The 18,830-nt window shown below is 49.7% G+C and overlaps 1 protein-coding gene across 3 annotated transcripts in view; it reads left to right on the top strand.

The window, feature by feature from the left end:
* Positions 1-18,830, top strand: part of Slc6a6 (solute carrier family 6 member 6) — a 73,337-nt gene that overhangs the window by 3,215 nt on the left and 51,292 nt on the right. For 2 of the 3 annotated variants that reach the window (XM_032906091.1, XM_032906090.1), the window contains exon 2: positions 11,283-11,326. The exons of the other annotated variant lie outside the window; for it this stretch is intronic. The gene's annotated coding sequence lies outside the window, so the exon portion shown is untranslated. The remainder of the gene's footprint in view (positions 1-11,282; positions 11,327-18,830) is intronic. 3 annotated transcript variants of the gene reach the window in all.

Raw genomic sequence — 18,830 nt, 5'->3', positions numbered from 1 at the left:
GTGACCACAGCTATGCATGGTTGCCTTGAGGAAGACTTAAAAGCCTGTGACTCGGGGGTTGGGGATTTAGCTCAGTGGTAGAGCACTTGCCTAGCAAGTGCAAGGCCCTGTTGGTCCCCAGCTCCAAAAAAAAAAAAAAAAAAAAAAAAAAAAGAGCCTGTAACCCAGTGTGTGCTTGGCGAGGCATCAATGCTTCTTATGGACAGAGAGGCAGGGCGGGCTGGCCTGGTGGGCAGAGATGCAGAGGGTTTAAATGTGCTGTGACATGAAATAGCTAAGTGTGCTTATAGACCATGTCTATAGGGTCTCAGTAAGAGAGAGGCCATAGCCAGGTGATGGAGGGCTATGCCTTTCAAGCTTATAGCTATCACGAGAGCAACAGGAAGACAAGTAGGTTTGAACAGCATTTGGGGACAGTAGCAGGAGTCAATCAAGGCTGGTGCCTGGGGAGAGAGACCCCCTAATGCTGAGCAAGGGGCTGGGTTGGGCTCCAGAGATCAAGGGTGACTGCCTACTGGCCTATCATTGGACAGGGCACAAAGCTTTTTCTGGGCCAGTGAATCTGGCCCCAAGTTCTTTCTGTAAACACCAGGTGAAGCCTGGACACCCTGTTTAACAGGTACCAGGCCATTAACTTGCTGGTTTCCACCTCTCTGGAGCATGCAGATCTGGCATCTTTAGGGAAGGTTATGGGCAGGTCTGAAGGGGGCGGGGCTCTCCCTTCAGACCACTTTGGGTTAAAGGATTCTTTTGGAAACATGAGCTGAGGCTGGGCTTAGGCGGGGTGGGGGCCCAGAGGCAGGAAGATAGAAATATTTGTCCTTTTTGGTTGTGTGTGGGGGGAAGGAGGGTGTTGACCTGGAATTTATTATGTAGCCCAGGCTGGCCTGGAAATTTGCTACAATCCTCCTGCTTTGGGCTTCCAAGTTCTGGGATTACAGATGTGTCTAACTCTTCCCTGGGAGTTTTAAAAAGCATCTGGGGCCTGAGATATGGCTCATCAGGTAAAATAACTTGCCAGGATCACCAGATCCCATGTTTGAAATAGAGAATTCCACAGTGATCTCCTTTGACCTCCATATGAGATCCTGGCATGCCACATAAGATACATAAAATAATAATGACATTTTTTTTAAAGGAAAAGGATAGCTCAAGGGTCTAGGACTGTAAAATGTGTCCTTAACCTGAGTTTGATCTCTGGTGCACCCCACCCCCCAATTAAATTAAAATTGAAGTATCCAAAGAAGATATGCTTTGGACATCAGTGTAACTACCACCCAGACCAAGATAAAAAAAATCCCTATGTTTGTTCATGTGTTTGTATATAAACATGTGTGTGTTGATGTATATGGGGAGTGTGTACTTGTTGGGGGTCAGAGGTCAACATTAGGTGTCTTTTCAGTTGCTTTCTACCTTTTGTGTGTGGCGTGCATGCATGTGTGTGGATATGTTCATGTGTATACATGTGCGTGTGGAGGCTAGAGTTCCACATCAGCTCCCTTTCTCCTTTACTGTTGTTGTTGCTGTTATTATTATTATTATTATTATTATTATTATTATTATTATTATTATTTTGAGACAGGGTCTCTCACTGAACCTGGCACTAGGATGGCAGCCATCTTCCCATCTTTGTGCCCCCTCCCCCAGGGCTGGAACTGCATGAGTGTAGGGCCACGTCTGCCCTTTTAGTTTGGTGCTGGGGACCTGTGCTTACGTTCTCCTGCTCACACAGTGGCTGTCTTTTCTGCAAAGGCCTCTCTTTAGCTCCTCCATGCCTTGCTTTTCTGCTTGAGGAGGGGATGAGGACTTCCCCCTTGCTTGGCAGACACTGTGCCACTGAACCACATCCCCAGCCCTCTCCGCCCCTTAAGAGAGTCACTTTGAGATGTCTGTCACTGTGAATGAATTTTGCCAAGTCACCTCCTCATATCAGTGGATTTGTGCCAGGCATGGTGAATCACCCTTGTAATCCCGGTACTGTATGTATGTGTGCATTATGTATGGCTAACCGTAGCACTGACTATTAAATGGAAAATTCCAGAAATGAGCAGTTTCATGTGTTGCTGGATACATTTTATGACAGCATAGGGTTATAGTTCTGTTTTATTATGAGCCGTTGCTCTCAGAATGACTAATTTATAAATTAAACTTTATCTTGATTATGTGTGAGGGGGATAGAAAGCAGTGTAAACTGGAGGTCATTGCTCTCTGTGTTTGAATACTATAGAGTGCCCTCTGGGCAAGAGGCATAACCATAAAACAGCTTGTCCATCTGTCCTGCAGATGCTTCGTCTGTAGGTGTAGGATTGTGAGAGAATCTCCTGCGGACCCTGTGCGCTAGATTTTTGAATGGACATACCATTTCATTTGACAAACTACCAAGTGATTCACGTTTAGTTACAAGAACTGTATACCTCGAGCGATACAGAACTGTTATAAGCTAAAATGTATCCCTTTTAGATCATTACAAAATATCCATATATAAGGCTAGGTTGAGGGTATAAGCTACTGAGTGTGTACTTGCCAAGTGTGAGGCCCTGGGTTCTATCCCGAACGCTAAAAATGACTAAATAAAGACCTTAAGGCGATCTATTGCTCTCACATGCAGCTTTAGCTGTGTGGTCCCTGGAGTGTCTGTCGGAACGCAGGCTGCTTTTATCACTTTCTGGGTCCGTTTTCATTTCCTTGTGGGTGTAAGGATTTGCTCAGCAGGTCAGTCAGCCAGCCAGCCAGCCAGCTGTGGTTTGGTTTTGTTTTTAACAAAAACAGCACCGTACTGTTCCAGGTTCTGCCACTTGGTCTGTACAAACAATGGCCCATTATGACCTGCCACCCTGCAGAATGCCCTGCAGAACACACTGCAGAACATACAAGCCCACACCGGCCCACTGTGCACATCCTTGGCTTGTGACCCGCTGGCCTCTTCTGTCCTAGCTGACCACCCAGACTACAGCTCAGTGAGGGTGTCGCCTCACTCAGTGACTTCCAACTTGCCCTGAAGGTGAACAGCCGCCTGAGCCCTTACCACTGACAGGAGGAACACGTGTCTTTTTAAATACAGGATCTCACCCATTCAATTCTCCTGCCTCAGCTTCCCAGGTGGCTGAAACTGCAGGTGTGTACCACCGGTTGCACCGCAGATGCTTACTGAGCACCTACTGTATGTCAGGCACCATCCCAGGGGTCGGAAGGGCAGCAATGAATAAACCAGTGTCTGGTGCTGGGCGGCTTGCAGTCCCTTGGGAGAGGGAGACCAACATAGGGAGTGGGGGAAGATGAGTATCTGGAGGTTAATGTACAATCCCAGGCCTTTTATGCTGAGGGCAGGCACTTGGGAACAGGTCGCAGGTGTGCGGAAGAGTGGTCCATTGACTGTGGAGTTCAGGGACTGTGGACTTTGGGATCACTCAGCTAACCAGCCCCACCCACCCACCTCAGGGACCTGGAGCTCTGGTGAGGTGTTTCTCCTTGGAAGAGATCCAGCCTTCAAATTACCTATTATTCAGTTTCCCTGCCTCTGCTGTGCCCACCATTCTGATTATGTAAAACTCCCCTTCTGGGAGGTAGGTTAAGGACACTGGCAAGATTTTGTGCAACCGACTTTTCTGGGGCTGGAACCCAGGGTTTCTACAGTTAGGCAGGTTCTGTGCCACTGAGCCACACCCCAGCCCCTCACCTCAGTGTTTCCCTGCTGTTATTCAGTCTCAGTTAAAGGGAACAGGGCGGGAAGGAAGTGCGACCCTCCCCCTCCCCAAGGGCAGGCTGCTTGAGAGAGAATCACAATCCAGGACCCAACTCCCAGAGAGCTTGGGGAAGAACCTGGAGCCTGGTACTGATGAACTGGTCTGGTCAGCCCAGGACTAAGATGCATGGGGGAAGGGTGGGTGAGAAGGACATTCTGCCCACACTTGTTGGGCATCCAGTGGACAGGAGACATCTGCTAACTGAGCCTACCCGTCTCCTGGACTGGTTAGTCTGTTCACCTTGTCCCATCTCCATCCCCCACCCTTCCACCCCAGCCTTGGTATCTCCATTAAGTAGATAGAGCTTTGAGGCTAGGTCTCCTAGCTGGGACATTCTGAGTGTCCTGTTTCCATGGTGCTCGTAACAGGGTAGAAGTGGAATGTGACTAGTTGCCATGTTCCATCAACCAACCCCCTTCCTATGGAAAGCCCGAAGGCTGAGGTTGCTAGATGCTTGGCAGGGAGTAGGGAAGTGTGGCTAGCCTGTGGATCTGTGCAGTCAGTCATGCCTAGTGGGTGAAGGGCGCTGGAAAAGGGCCGTTCTGAGGACTCTGCCCCTGCTCCAGGGCCAATCAGCCCCAATGGAAGGCTGGTCATGATTTCAAGGACCTTCATTCTATCACCAGCTGGCACCTGGTATCCAGCCTCCTGACCAGCCGCCATGTCCCTGGGCACCTCTCTGTACCATCTGGGAGGGAATGCTGAGCCAATCTCCTGCTCAAGCGGCTTCCAGTGGCTCCGTTAGTGCTCTGTGAACTCTGTGACTAACTCAAAAGAAGAATTTGATGTTAGAATCATTACCAGATCTGGCTCACCTCTCCTTGTAGGCTGGGGTTCTCAGCTGAACCCAGTCCTTTGTTCTCCATCTTCTCCCCACTCCTCCGTACAGCTTGAAGCTTTCTGGTCCAAGAACCATTCCTTGACCCCAGGTGGTGCTTAACATACAGGAAGCCAAAGATCACAAGAATCAAAGTGGACTTGAACTTCCCTGCCTGGGCTCCTAGAGCTCTGTCCCCCGGCCTGATCTTGGACCTCTGTGAGCTTGCGGAATATCCACCTGACCACCAGCTGGGGACACACTGAGAGGAGGGGAGATACTCCAGCATCTAGCAGAGGGGCGTGGCTCACAGAAGTGCACCCCCATCCTGAAATGAGAGCTTATTCTTTGAACATCTCTTGGTCCAGGCTTGGACCCACCCATCCACCCACCTAGCAGGTACTTATTCCTTCCAGACTGTGCAGATATCACCAGTGAATAGGGCAGTCTGAAGTAGACCCTCCTGGGGCTGTCTGCTTGCCAAGAGTGATGGATGGCCAGCAAAAAACGTTATGCAGGTGAATGTATAAAATCAAAGTCAGGCATTGAAAGCCAGGGGCTGGTATCCTTGGCCTCTGGCTTACTGTGTGACCTAGGTGCATCCTTATCCCTCTCTGGTCCTTGGGTTTGAGGAGATCACTTGGTGGACCATAGGGAAGAGAGTCCTAAGTCTGTGGGTCACAGTGTGAGGTACACCTACACTTGTCCTCTTGCTGATTTCCCAGGATGGCCTGACCCTTGCTGTGAAAGGAGGCATCCCAGTTTGGAGAATAGAATTCCAGAGTAGTGCTGGCTGAGCAGAGCTGTGGCAACCAGCTTTTAGTAAGGAATATCTCCTTGGGAACAATGTGGGTTTGCTTAAACTATTAGTGGGAGAACATAGATCAGAACAAATCTTTAAAAAAAGAAGAGAAAAAAAACCCCCCACGCCTGCCAGCCCCTTCCCTTGCTGCTGTGGAGTCTATTTCTGTCTTTCGTTTCTCATGGTAGAAGGTGGGCTTCTTTTAAAGGTATCCTGTTGTGAGCCTGAAAACTGTGTCAACCCTGTGGAATATCCCTTCCCATGCCCTGTCAGCTTTTAGCCATGCCAAGCGGTTTGTGTATTTTTTGGGGGAGGAGGGTGTTCTGAGGGTGACACTCTTCCGAGGTAAGGGCTTTGCTCCGGTCCTGGGAAGCAATAGAAAACACTGATATTGTTTCTTTGTAGGACATTTTTTTTTTCTATAGCCCAACAGGGCCCAGTAGGGGAAGTATGGCGTGGTGGGCTGCGGCCGTGGTGGTGTGGTGTGCAGTGGGGGTGTGGTGTGGAGGGTGCTAAGCAGCAGCTGTGGTGCTTCTCGGATTCAAGGGCACTGAGTCAGTACTGTCTGAATGAGGGACTACTGTGAGCTTGACCTTCCTTGAGCTCATGCCCAGTCCATGCTGGGGTGAGCTCCAGGGTACACGAGTGTGGGTCTGTTTCTGTAAGAAGGTGAGGGCTGGAAAGGGGAACTGGGAGGTGTGAGGCGGGTGTGAGCTGGTGGTTCAGGGGAGCTGGATTCAGTTCCTAGCAACCACGAGGCATCTCACAGCTGTCTGTAACTCCAGTCCCAGGGCTTCCAACACCCTCACACAGGCAACGGACACGAAATAAAAATAAATAATTTTTAAAAGGGGGGGATGCTGGAACTGGAAATGGGATCCACCACAGTGGTCTCCTCCCTAGGCAAGAGCCACACCTTAGTGTCAACTCCTATTTTGAGTTCTGGGGCACAGGCTCCAGCCCAAGGATAATTTGCTGCCTTTGAATGTAAAGAGTCCAGGCTCTGCCAGCATCCTTGGAAAGCCCCAAACCTGCCACCAGGAAAACCTTGTTTATTGTTGTACCTGAACCAGTTCCCCCTGAGGCCCCACCTTGAGCCTCTATCTTCCCCCCACCCCTCAGCCTATTAGTAATTTTTCTTAACTTCCTAGCATTACCCTGACTTGCAATTGCTGTTACTAGGGTCCTGGAGCTACTAGGTGTGGTTCATTGTGGTGGTGTGGGGTGTAAATCATGTAGACCAGCTCTGCTCAGGTTTTGTTTTTAGATGTGATTTTTTTTTCCTATAGCCCAGGAGGGCCACAAACTCATGATCCTCCTGCTTTAGCCCCCTGAATGCTGGACCATGCTAGGCTTTCTCCCTGTCACGATACGGGTCGAGTTGGAGTCTCTAAGTTGGGATCCAGCATTTGGTAGGCCTTAAAAGCCTAGCTGAGATAGCTAGCCGCACAGTGGGTACACCTGTTGTCCAGTTACGTGGGAGGTTGAGGAAGAAGTGTGGAGTTTGGGCAATATAGTCTCTGAGCCACATAGGGAGTGAGACCCAGGCTGTAGACCCTTCTCCTCCAAAAGATGAAGATGATAATATGATAAATTCTATTTCCCTAGCGTTCATATTTTGCACAGGAAAACCCTAAAGCCTTCCTGGGGGCAGGTGACTGGCTCAAGGTCATAGGGCTGGGAGCTGGCTGAGCCGGCCTTGGGCCAGTGCCACTTTGGAAAGGATGCTATGGGGAAGCCGCTTGCTACTCTGCTGTGTTGGCGGTCCAAAAAGCCGCAGGAGGCTTTTGCAGGCAGCCAAGTCGGATGTAAGTCAGGGAGAGCCCAGGGCCAGCCAGGCCTTGCAGACAGGCCTGGTGGCTCCAGGCAGTGTGTCAGGACAAGGCCCCCAGCGTGGGATCTGGCATGTTGCCTGCTGGGGTGGTAATGGTGTAGGGGAGTCTTTGAGAGGCTCTCAGCTCCTAGAAGACAGCACAGGGCCTGCTGGAACACTCCTCACATGGCCTCTGGCTATCTAGAAACGTTCTAGCACGGGGGTTAGCAGAAGCCCTTGACCCAGGACCGTTGCTGCCCTTGTGGCAGGTTGCACGCCCCCTGGAATTGTCTCCAACTGGGCTCTGATTGGAGGATGGAGAGGGGCCCTGAGGTCTAGTTTCCTACCTGCCTGGGACATATGTTTACACGGGTGAGTCTTGCGTTCTTAGAACACGGTAGTCACTGGACCAGAAGTGCCAGTTATCACAGGAGAGACTAGGCAGCTCCATCCACATCTGGCATTCAGAGCTGGGGGTGGGGTTCGCAGTCTGCTCTGGAGAGCCCCCCCAGATGTCTCACAGGCCTACCTGTGAGGACTGACCTAAACATGTAGTATGTCTTCCTGCGTGCCCTGGAGTGAAGTCTGGGCATGAGGGGGAGGGTCAGCCCTAAGCTGTGCAATGGACACATGAGGAGTAGAATGGCAGGCTGCGGGAAACCTCAGATGTCATCTGTCACCTGCATCCTCATGTTGGTACTAATAGGCTCAAAATGTCAGATAGATAAGGAATGAGCATAAAACGACACAGCAGACTCAAGCCAGGGCAAAGGTCTCTCTCTCTCTCTCTCTCTCTCTCTCTCTCTCTCTCTCTCTCTCTCTCTCTCTCTCTCTCTCCCTCTCCTATGTATGTATGTATGTATATATGTATGCATGTATGCATATGTGTGTACAAGTGTGTACAAGTGTCCTAGGAGGACAGAAGAGGGCTTTGGATCTCCTGAAGCCAGAATCACAGTTGGTTATGAGCCTCCTAATGTGGGTATTGGGAAATGAACTCCAGTCCTCTTCAAGCACAGCAAGCACTCAGCCACTGAGCCGTCTCTCTAGCCTTGTGTTTATTTAGTTTTTGCGATGAGGTTTTTCTATGTAGCTCAAGCTGGCCTCAAATTTACTCGGTAGCTCAGGCCAGTCTCCAACTCATGTTTTTCCTGCTTCGTTCTCTCCAGTGTTGGGATTACATGTGTGTTCCTCTATGCCCTAATAAGACTGGGTTCTTACGGTTGTAGGCAGCAAAAAATCAGTTTAAATTAACTTTAGAGGTAAATAGAACATTGACTGATACATTTACCTGAAGAGGGAAGGTTAGGAATCCTCCAGATGTGGCTATATTCAGGTGCTGAGATGTTATTAGTCCGCCCCATTTCTGGGGCTCTGTGTTCCTCAGTGCTGCTCCATTCTCCCTGAGGGACTTTAGCTGCCCTAGTGAAACCCCATCTCAACTTAGAAGAAACCACCTCCTCCTCCTCCTCCTCCTCCTCCTGCTCCTCCTCCTCTTCCTCCTCTTCCTCCTCCTTCTTCTCCTCCTCTTTTTTCTAAAGAATAATTTTAGTATTATGTATGTTGCATAGTGTATGCATATATGTGTGTTGGGGGCAGTGCACATGGCTTGACATGCTTGTGGAGGTCATAGGAAAACTGTGACATCCGTTCTCACCTGTCACCCTTGTATGGGTTCTGGGGGTGGAACTCAGGTCACCAGGCTGATATGACAAATGTCTTTAACCCATCGAGCCATCTTGCCAGCTCCCCAACCCCCAGTGCTTTTAACAAGAGTTCTGGCTGCTATTCTAATTGTCCAGGTGTAGTCAAGTCTACAAGTGAGCAACTCTGACTGGCCAGGTCTAGTTCACATGCTTCTCCAGAAGTAGGATGTGAGATCAGTTTTCAGATACCTCATAGGATGAGGTCAATAGATGTGCCTCACCAGGTCAAGTCAGTTCAGACCATTCCTACGTTGGATGTGAGTGCCAGCAAGCCATACAGACCCTCTTATCTATCTGAGGTGAGCTGGCCCGCTTACCGCTCAGGATTTACCCAGACAGAATGACATTGCTCTAGGTTCCTTGAACAATGTGCTGAGAATTGTGTTTTAAACACACTGTCCCCATCTTCCTCGTTCGTTATCCTCCTTCCTTTGGCATGGCCCAGGAGAGTCAGGAACTCGTTACCACTTCCCATCTCTGTGCCTCACCCATGGCAGATGTTACTGACCCACCTCAGCTTCTGTAGGGCAATGTCCACCAGGAAGTGGAGGAAACCTCTGCGACGTCCCACTCGTGTTTCAGTCTCACCTTAGGGTTCTGGGTTCCTCAAAAACAAGGATCTTGGCTTCTTGAGGTGTAGTCTTTCCTCGAACACTGCCCGGTACAAAGTAGGTGCTTAAGAAATTGTTGACTGTTCCTACCACATGGTACCTTGGACTCAGTGCCTGAGCTCAGTGTGCTCAGTATGTGGCAGTGAGCGGTCTGAGGAGGGAGGCTGGCAATGTACTGAGAGCAGCCATAACTTTGCTCAGGCCGTGGAAGAAGCTAGAATTGCTGCCAGAGAGGAGAAGTGGAGCATAAGGGGTGTGACAGGTGCCCCTGCCTACCTACTACCCCCGTCCCTGTACATCACCATTAATTCCAGTTACAGTGTCCTTGAAATCTTAGATCTCCATTGATAAGAATGCTTTTCCTGATTCTACACATTTTTATAGTCCAGGAAAGCTGAAAAAGGCCTTCTTTCCTGTGTCTGGGCCAGCAGCGCTGCGGGTGGCCTGAGATGCCAGGCCCAGAGCTTTGCCCCCACTTGTCTGTTTCCCAAATCCAGTTCTAAAGAACAGAGACTCCCTGTCTTTTTTTTTTTTTTTAAAGTGTCTGGGGTGCAGCCCTATTGTGCTCCCACTGAGCATGCACAAGGCTCTGGGGGTCACCCTGAATACGCTAACTTGTTTGCATTACAAGATCAAAATTCAGGAGATGGATTTTGGGCCATCCTCAGGGGATAGCTGCTGGGCAGCAGAGTCCAGCCGGTCTCCTGGGCATGACGGTGCTCAGTAAATTTAATGTGGTAATTGGTGGGCTGTGCCTTTTCTAAGAATCTTGGGGCCGGACAGTCCAGGTGCCTCAGCCAGCAAAGGAACTTGCTGCCTCCTAAGCTTGATGACCCAAATTCAATCCCCAGCAGCCTCCTGAAAGTTGACCTTTGATCTCCACATGCCCCCCAAACCCCCGCCTCCCGCCACACACTGAAATGTAATAATACCGATGATGACAGTAATAAAGAGAATCTTGGAGCTTCTTCACTCCTCTGTCTAGCCTTACACTTCCCATAGTGGATAGCCAGTGACAGATCTAGGACCTGGACAGATTACAGAGCTAGTAGGGCTGTAGGCTTTCTGGTCTAGTCCAGTGAGTGGCTTACCTGTGCATGCCAGCAAAAAGAACCTGTTGAGCCATCTCCCTCATTGGGACCTTTACTGTGGACGTCACACCCACCAGGGCTTCCAGCAGCCCCACACAGTGTGCAAAGACAGTTGGGTGATTCACTAGGACTTGGGTTGTCTGGGTTCAAGAGCAAAGAAATCCGAGAAAGGATACGGAGTGAGTTAGAGGAATGCAGGAGGGGGGAGAGAGAGAGGGGAGGAGAGAGAGAGAGAGAGAGAGAGAGAGAGAGAGAGAGAGAGAGAGAGAGAGAGAGAGAGAGAGAGAGTGTGTATCAGGGTTGGGGATTTAGCTCAGTGGTTTAGCTCAGCACTTGCCTATGGCAAGCGCAAGGCCCTGGGTTCGGTCCCCAGCTCGAAAAAAAAAAAAAAAAAAAAAAGAAAAAAGAAAAAAAGAGAAAGGTATCTTTGCCTGGCTGACCACATGGGTCTGTATTAGCACATGTGTGAGAGCTCAGGTCTATGTGTGCATGTGTGTGTGTGTGTGTGTGTGTGTGTGTGTGTGTGTGTGTGTGTGTGTGTGCATGCTTGAGATTCAGCATTCCTCATCCCTGGTCCAGGTCCCACAGGCTCAAGGAGGCCCCTCTCTAGCAGGTGTGTTGAGAGTCACCCATAGTCAGACCTGGTCACCCTGGGCATGCAGGTCCTGACCACACCTCTTTGCTTCCTGTTTGTAACAGGTGCAGAGCCAGTGCCACAGCCTCTTCAGAGGAGCCTCTCAAGCGTAAGTACTTTTTCAGCTTCCCTATAGGCTTGGGCTCACCACCACACCCACAGCAGGATCCCACCGGGGAGGAGTCTCCGAAGGCTCACCACCACCACCACAGCAGGATCCCACGGGGGGAGGAGTCCCTGAGATCCCTGAGATGGCCCCAGCACTTTGTTCTTGGCACCTCAGGTGGAGGGTCACTTGGTCTGCCTGTACACATTTTGTGGCAAGGAGTGGCTGAGGTAGATGTCATGTGTGGGTGGGGGTGGAGGGGTGGGAGCTTGGATGAGGTGATACTGAGACCCACCTTCAAGGGGTCCCTGGCTCCAAAGACAGAATGTTCCAGCTTTGATCTCAAACCTCTTCAGTCTCTTCTGTGTGTGTGTGTGTGTGTGTGTGTGTGAATGTGTGTACACTGCTGGGGGTGGATTGGTGTGAATTCTGAGTTCTACCATGAGCTCCAGCGCCAGCTTCACTCAAGGTTCTATTTGAACAGAACTGGAAATGTTCAGCAAAGTTGTGAGCGAATCTCAGTGAGTTTCTGATGCCCTTCATGCTGATGGTCTCTGGGTTGATGCTGGCCAGGATGTCTCATCCCTGTCCACTGCTGTGAAGAACCACATAAATAGTATTTTTGCTGAATCACTGGGGAGTAAGGCACAAGTGGGGTGCCCCTTCCCCTAGTCTTAGTATTTCCTAAGAGCAAGGCCACTGTCTTATGTAACCACAGCCCGATTATCAGCCGGGGACATTTAACATTGACATAGTTCTTGTATCTAATTGGCTGGTTGTCTTGGTACTGCACCTTGCTGTCTCTTCTCTTTAATGTTTCCCCCCTTCTTCTAGTTCAGAATCCTAATAGAGCCTGCAAGAAGGATTTGTTTTCAGGCTGATTTAGCTGATTTTAAACTTGGGATTCAAAGTCCTTTAATCTTGACATCCGAGGGTGCATACGCACTCTCAGAAGGTTCCAGGTTCAGGTCCTTGCCCTGCCATCTGTCCTGCCACTTTGTTGATCTTGTGACCCACCTGTGGACCCTGCTCTCAGATTTGAGAACTCCGCCTTCCTAGAGATTTTGTAATATCTAATCTTCTCCCCCACCCCTTTCTCTTTTTCTTTCTTTTCCCTGACTCTGGGGTTGGAGTTTTCCAGCATCAGCAATGCTCCATCCTAAGCTGTTCTCTTAGCTTCCAAGGAAGGGCTGGGGCGTGGTCGATCTGGGGTCATCTGTGGAGCTCATGAGACCCTCCTTAACTGGCGTTGTGGCCGGACCCAATTGCACTTTTGGTCAGTTTCTAGCCGAGTGTGCTCCTGTATCAACAACAGTCAACTGGAGACCGTAGGTTCTCTGACGTCAGATATGCCCATCCCCAGAGACTCAGAAGACCTCCGTCAGCAGCCTGGGCAGATAACCTGCTTGGTTATGCTCAGAGCCTGCACCCTAATGGTCATGTGTCAGGGACACTTATTGCCCGTGAGAACTGGACTTTCTTGAAAGGGTAACACATTAGCTTGTTACAACCTCAGAGCCATGTTACAGCCTCAAGAGCTGCAGGAGGTAGGAGTTTTTGTTTTTTCTGTAAAGATGGCAGATGAACAGGTGGAATGCTTACTGAGTGCCAGGCACGGCCACACCCCTCAGCAACTCGGGCGCAGACTTAGAGTGCTGTTGTCTCCTAAGTACTGATAGCTCCATTGTTCAGAATGGGAGACTGAGACTCCGGGGTAAAGGAGCACCTCCCAAGTTCTCACAACTATGAACCCACCTGCCCAACTCTGGTGCCCACTTGGTGGCACTGCCCTCCCTCCCTATAGGTGGGGAGTCCCTTCCATCCCCAGCTACTTCCCTTTTCCAAGGTCTTCCTGCTGCTGGTTAATGAGCAGCCAAGGATAGTGGAAGCCAGGGAGGCCACTGCTTGCTCTGAGGCTGGAATGTGAGTTCTGTTTCTAGATAAAGAGTCTTGTGCAAGTGGCTGGCCCCATGGGGCCTGGCAACCTCATAGGCAGAGAATAGATGGTGACCATGCTATTCCTCCTTAGCGCTGACCTGAGATGCAGACCAGGCTACCTGGGCACTTTGGCCCTGTACCACTCTTGTATAGCTTGCTGTTTCTGAAAAGGCTCGTGGCCTCCCCTCCACCCTCCACGTGGTGGTCAGTGGGTTTGCAGGGAGCATATTCCACAGGGATGACACACAGTCTGAGTTCTGGGTGTGGCCCACCCCACACATTACCTGGGGCCTCTGGCCTTTGGGTTTCCATTTGAGAAGAGCGAGATCTATCTTTTCGGCCTTAGAGTGGAGAGCATAGGAATGGAGAGTCAAGGCAGGTCCAGGTCCATTCCAAGTCTGGGGTCTAGGATGTGGCTCAGTGGTCCTTTGCAATGTCTGGAGTGCCTTCTCTACAAAACAAACAACAAAGCTCTTAGCCCCCAACCTGTGCCAGATGTGTGACCCTGAAGGGAGTCACTTAACACCTCTGAGTCTCAGACTCTCACTTCTCTAATGGAGTAGTTATGTCAAGCCAAGAGAGCTGCAGTCCACTGCAGGATGGGGGTTGGCAGAACAGGTGACATGGACACTTGGTGAGCCTAGGGACGGACGTTTTATGGGCTCAGAATGACTAGCAAAGTTAGTGCCAAGCACTCCAATAGAGATTCACCAAAGGAGTCTCTAGGGAACATCCCCTCCATTGAAGAGGCAAGTCTACCTCCTGGGGTGCTGTTTTCTGGGGTGTTGATTTCTGGGGTGCTTTCCTTTGGGGTGCTAGTTGCTCTAAGGAAGAGACTGTGAGCAGGGCATGTCTCCTGCTTGTCTGTGAATGCCAATATCCTGCTCCCTGGAGACCTCCGCAGTGAGAAAATGCCACTTAGGTTTGCTCTGACTATAAAAGTCATGTTTTCAACACAGAAATACTAAAAGGGAAAAAGTCACCCTTTTTTCTACCACGCAGAAGTGACCGCAGTGTAACGGAGTGGTGTATGCACTCACACATGTGTCCGTAAGTTGATCATGGTGGAACATGTGTGTCTTCCTACCACAGGAGGCTGAGGCATGAAGGTCTCTCTCTAGCCCAAGCTTTATTTATCTTAGGAATTTAAAGCCAGTTGGGACTGCAGAGTAAGACCCTGGATTTGTTTTCTTTTGTTTTGTTTTGTTTAAGATATAAGATCTGAAGCCAGGCCATGTTGGCAGAGGCAGAGGCAGAGAGGCAGAGAGGCAGAGGCAGAGGCAGAGGCAGAGAGAGGCAGAGGCAGAGAGAAGAGAGAGGCAGAGAGAGGCAGAGAGAGGCAGAGGCAGAGAGGCAGAGGCAGAGGTAGAAGCAGAAGCAGAGGCAGAGGCAGAAGCAGAGGCAGAGAGGCAGAGACAGAGAGGCAGAGGCAGAGGCAGAGAGAGAGGCAGAGGAGAGAGGCTTAGAGACAGAGGCAGAGGCAGAGGCAGAGGAAAGGCAAAGGCAGGCAGATCTCTGAGTTTGAGGTTTACAGAGCCTGGTTTACAGAGTTCTAGAACAGTCAGAGCTACAAAGAGAAACCTTGTCTGGAAAAACCAAAACCAACACCAAACCAAACCAAAAGATAAAAGATCTGAAATTCTGCTATGTTGTCTGGGCTGGTCTGAAACGCACACACTCTAGGCTCTAACTGTTCTCTGTCTTGTCCTCCTGAGGAGCTGGGACCACAGGTATCTGGCCAACATTTTGCTCTTGAATAAAGACAGGTGGAGGTTGGAAAAAACATTTTAAAAGAATACAGGAGACACTTCTGTCAAGCCCCAGGAGGGTATATTTCCATTTTCCTGCCTTTTTCCTTGGCTAGACCCTTAGTGCTTTTTGGGCTTCCTCAGTCTTCCTGTGAAGCCTCCCTCCCTGCCACGTTCCTGCTTGTCACTGCTGGTCTTCCATTCCAGCTTATCTCCAATAGGCTGCCTTCACCTCCCACCCCATCCCCCACCCCCAAGCCCCAAGTCTATTCCCATCCTGGGAACAGTGAGTCACTCACATTTATAGCTTGCCTGCCCTAGGAATTTTCTTTAAGCTCTAATAAAACTGTCTTCTTTGAGTTTAAACAAAAAAAAAAAAAACAAAAAAACGAAAAAACAAAACAACAACAAAAAAAAAACAACCAACAAACAAACGCTCAAAAGTGAGCTAGGAGCGGTGGCACATGTCTGTGATCCCAGACTCTGGAGCCTGAGGTAGGAGGATAGCTAAAAGTTGGAAGCCAGTCTGAGCTACATAGAGAGTTCCAGGGCTCTTGAGGAAAGTATTTATTTAATCCCCAAATGAGAAGTTGTTTTTAGTTATGCTCGCCAATTAAACACTCTACAGTGAACAATGCCCTGTTTCTATTTTTTATTGCAATAAACTATATATAATGTGTAATCGATTGTCGCTCTCAGGAGGGGGGCTGAGTGCTGGGGATGGAACTCGAGGTGTCAGCAGGCTAGGCCAGTGTTCCACTCTGAGACTCACCTGAGCCCCACTGTAGACACGGTGGCTTCAGGAGCAATCTCTGAGCTTTTCTGTCTGATGCCCTGACCATACTTGCACAAGGTCATATCTTACAACTCGATGCAGTGTACAAGTCCTCCCCTTCCCCACATGGGGATGGGGACCCACGATGCATGCTTGCCTCAAATTCTGCTACTTAGATGCACTTCTATTCTGGGCTACCCATTTTAAAGATGCGCAGACTGCCAATGTCAAATCTCTGGTTCTCCAGAGACCATACTCTTTGATGCTCCTACTGACATCAGTGACAACTTTGGGGTACTAGGAGGAAGTGGCAGCCCTGATCTAGGGATACTTTTGCCTTTGGGGCCTCAGAGAAAACAAATTAAAACATCCCACCCTAGACCTGTCCCCTACCCAGCCCTCCTCATTGGGAGAAGACTAGAAAATCACAGAAAAACAAAACCAAAAACCCATGAACCCTGGGAAGTTAAAAACAAACTCTATCCTCTAGTGACCCCGAATCCGTTCCTCTCATGTATGGACTTTGTCAAAATGGGCATGAAGTCATGCATTGCAGCCTCCTGGGAGGGTCAGGAAAGAAAAAAAAAAAGCTTTTGGTACAGTGACAGGCACATAGTAATTGCTCAATAAACAGTAGCCGTCATTGCTACACCTTCCTGCTGCTGGTATGATCGGGCTCTGCTGTTTTAGGGGGTCAGGACACGCAGGCAGAGCTCTAGTTTTCACAATGCTTTCTGCATTTGGCACTCTCATAGTCATTTAAGATAGCTCTTACTGACCCATGTCGCAAGTGGGAAAACTAAGGCCTCAGAAGGCAGTGACAGTCTCTGACTATTATTTTCCGTGCTGGGACATAGCTTTCCTCACAAATGCCAGGGCCATCAGGTCATCTATCCTGGCCATATTTGTGGCCAAAAAGCTTGGGCCTTCATCACAGTGTCCCAGGTAAAGCTTTTTGTCCTGGTGCTTGGTCCCAGTAGAGGTCAAATGGGAATTCTGTCAAGGAAAAGGTCTCTTCAGGAAAAAAACCAGTCTCAGAGATCAGAGGTGCTCTCTGCTCTTGAGAAGTTTCTGGAAGGTATTTCTACTTGTTCACCTATTATCAGCCTGGTCTGCAGAGGGAGCTGGCTTCAGACTCCCGTGCAGGAGATCCTCCACGGTATCTACCAGTTTCCCACCAACTTGCAGAGGGGCCTTAGGCAGCTGCTCTACCTCTCTGGGCTTTTTCCAATGAACACAGAGGAGGTGGGTCATATGTTTCCAGATAAGCTTTTGGGGTGACAATGACCAGATAGGAAGCCTCACCGTCACTTAGTGGCTGGATGCGCTGGTACAAGGAGTTGCTCCCTCTTTGTGCCAAATGCTCTTATCTGTAAACCACTTGCCCTGTGAGATCTGTGGAGCACAAGGAAACACTGTTCCTGCCCAGGTCCTGGTCCCTGCTCAGCCCCAGCATGGTAGCTTAGTGGGACACCACTCTTGTTTTGGCTGTCATTCTTCTGTCCATCATTTCCCAGGCTGACTCTGTCTTCACCTCCAGGGTTATCCCTCCACTCTCAACCATACCTGCACTCCTGCCCTTCATCCCTGGACTCTTGTTTTTTAACACAAGTTTTTATCTGGGGCCCTTAATCATTCAGGGCCTTCTTGTCTTTTGGGAAGAATGCCACAATCGATTAGTAATGTCTGTCAGGGGAGCAGACTAGCAGAAGGTGGAATGCATGCCATTTGTGTGGTGTTCCCTTAGTAATGGACACCTGAAAAGGGAAAGCCCAGAGGATTTCAAAAGGTCTCCTTAGCCAGTAGGAAAGAGGCTTCATGGGGGTGGGAAGAAGAGAAGGAGGGACCTGGGGAAGGAGAGTGTGACACTGTTCACACCAGGCAGCCTGAGTATTTAAACTCTCATATTATACTGTGCTTTGTGTTTTGTGCTGGGGTGTGGATAACACAAGGATCTTTGGGACACTGGATAGGGTTGCCGGTAAAATACAGGGCACTGACTCTGTGAGAATTCACATGTATCACTCTGTAAGCCACTCTGTGAGTCCTTTGCAAGAATGGCAAATGGTCTTAATTCAGCCCCCAAATTTGGTAGATTTAAAAGCATGTGCCTCTTATTAATGCATCTGTCTAATCATGGTCACAGAATACTGCCTGGGGTGGGGTGGGGTTGCCAAATGTAATAAACCAGACATCCATAATCCTAAAAGAGACAGAACCAGAGTGGCCTTTGTTTTTGGCTTTTGAAACAGGGTCCTACTGTGTAGCTTTGGCTGGCTTGGGAACTTACAGTAATCCTCCTGTTTTATCTTCCTGACTGCTGGAATTATAGGTGTGAGCCACCACACCCAGCTCTTAGAGAGTGGCCTTTTCCAGGCTGACTGATGCCTGGGTCCTATGGCCAAGGAGAAATGTCACCTCAGCTCCTGACTTGCTTTGCTTGGGGCAGGATCTTGACCTTCCCTTTGCCTTTGTCCTTTCGAGTCTTTGAGAAAGTTTGCCCTTTTATCTGTTTCTAGCTTTGCTATCCCAGGGAAAGACCAGGGCTGGCAAGAGTACTTGGTGGCAGGGGAAGTTTAGGGGAAACTCTCTGAAGCATATGGAAAGTGAGAATCGAAAGTCAGTCATCAAAAGCTGTGGACTTTTGCTGCCGTGGGTGTGTTTGTTTGCACTCCCAGCTCCTGGGAGGTGCAGAGCTCGTGGCTACCCCTCAGCTTCACAATGGAATTGAGGCCAGCCTCAGCTACCTGAGACTGTGTCAAGAAACGAATGTGGTCATCTTCTCAGTGTTTCAGTCCCCCTTGTGTCCCAGGGGTTCAGAGGTGAGTGACAGACCCCTCAGCCTAGAGATTCCAAGGGCCATGGGAGTCTGAAGCAATCTTGTTATGTGTGCCTGTGCGCATGTGCTAGGAGTGAAAACCAGGGCTTGCCACGCCCAGGCAAACACTCCAGCACTGACCCTCGTCCCCATAGGGATGCTCTGGACACTCAAAACTATTTCTAGAGGTCTTAAGCAACAGGTGAGCAGAAGCCCGGAAGAGCATTA

The sequence above is a fragment of the Rattus rattus genome, chromosome 6, assembly GCF_011064425.1.
Source record: "Rattus rattus isolate New Zealand chromosome 6, Rrattus_CSIRO_v1, whole genome shotgun sequence".
In the NCBI taxonomy this organism is placed as follows: domain Eukaryota; kingdom Metazoa; phylum Chordata; class Mammalia; order Rodentia; family Muridae; genus Rattus; species Rattus rattus.
This window is presented reverse-complemented; position numbering and strand designations above follow the sequence as displayed.